The sequence below is a fragment of the Rhincodon typus genome, chromosome 46, assembly GCF_021869965.1.
Source record: "Rhincodon typus isolate 14 chromosome 46, sRhiTyp1.1, whole genome shotgun sequence".
NCBI lineage: Eukaryota > Metazoa > Chordata > Chondrichthyes > Orectolobiformes > Rhincodontidae > Rhincodon > Rhincodon typus.
In genome coordinates this window covers 8,598,546-8,599,995 of record NC_063377.1, presented here as the reverse complement: position 1 = coordinate 8,599,995, position 1,450 = coordinate 8,598,546, and the positions used below count along the sequence as shown (strand labels likewise).

General features: G+C 45.0%; 1 protein-coding gene across 1 annotated transcript in view; it reads right to left on the bottom strand.

Moving 5' to 3' along the window:
- Window positions 1-1,450, bottom strand: part of tdrkh (tudor and KH domain containing) — a 29,879-nt gene that overhangs the window by 258 nt on the left and 28,171 nt on the right. The window lies entirely within an intron of this gene.

Here is a 1,450-nt window from a genome sequence, read left to right as displayed (position 1 = left end):
TCACATTTTAAAAGCCTTTAAACATTTCTAAAACCAAATTTCAGGACTCCCACCTCGCAAAAGTTCCCAAAACCAACTATAAAGGATAATCCACATTTCCAAAACTCTTCAAACATTTCCGAAACCAATTATAAGGATCGTGATGCGAAGGTGCCGGTGTTGGACTGGGGTGGACGAGGGTCAGAAATCACACGACACCAGGTTATAGCCCAACAGGTTTATTTGAAAACACAAGCTTTCTCAGCGCTGCTCCTTCGTCAGGCGAAGCGAGAGAGAAGCGCACACACGCTGAGCTTATTTAGGCAAAGAGATCCAACGATCGCAGAAATGGTTTGAGTGGAGTGTCAGATAATAAGTCCCTGCAGGTGATCCAAAGTGTCAGAAGGTGTGAGTAAAGTGTCAACAGCTGATTAACAAGCGAAGGGGTGACCGATAATCCAATTAAATGAGGCAGAGAGATAATTACAAAAAAAAAATGAAAATAAGGAGGTGCTGGAGACAAACGAAACGACTGATATAACAACGTAGAATTAAGAGTCGCGTGCCGAGGGTCTAGCCAAAGGATTAAGTAATCCAAAACTGTACAAACTAATTAAGGTAGAGAGATCATAACAATTTATCAAGGTGATGGCATCAAAAGAGGACAGCGAGGAAGATTTCACGGATACAGAACAATGTGGCGGGATCACACGTAGTGTGACATGAACCCAAGATCAAGGTTTGAGGCCGTCTTCATGGCTACGGAACTTGGCTATCAGTTTCTGCTCGGTGACTCTGCGTTGTGTATCTCAAAGACTGCTTTGGGGGACACTTACCCGAAGATCGGAGGCTGAATGTCCCTGACCACTGAAGTGTTCCCCGAATGGGAGGGAACATTCCTGTTTGGCGATTGTTGTGCGGTGTCCATCCATCCATTGTCGTAGCATCTGCATGGTCTCACTAATATACCAGGCCTCGGGGCATCCTTTTCTTTTGTATAGTCTCTTGACCTCTCTGCCCTTGTTATCTCTGCCCATAAATTCTGGGTTCTGTGTGCTTCTCTCTCACTTCACCTGGCAAAGGGGTTACACTCCGAAAGCTTGTGATTTCAGGCAATTATAAGGACAACCCACATTTTAAAAATTCTTCAAACATTTCCAAAACCAAACTCTACATTTCAAGAGTCTTCAAATATTCCCAAAACCAATTTCAAGACAATCCAAAAGCCTTCTAAATCCTCAGTTCCAACTTTCCATAGAATCATGGAATCCCTACAGTGTGGGAGCAGGCCATTCAGCCCATCGAGTCCACATGGACCCTCCAAAGAGCATCCCACCTCATCACCGTAACACCATATTTCCCATAATCCGCCCTAACCTGCCCATCCCTCTGCACTGTGGGCAATTTAGCACGGCCAATCCACACTAACCTGCACATCTCTGGGCACTACGGGACAATTTAGCACGGCCAA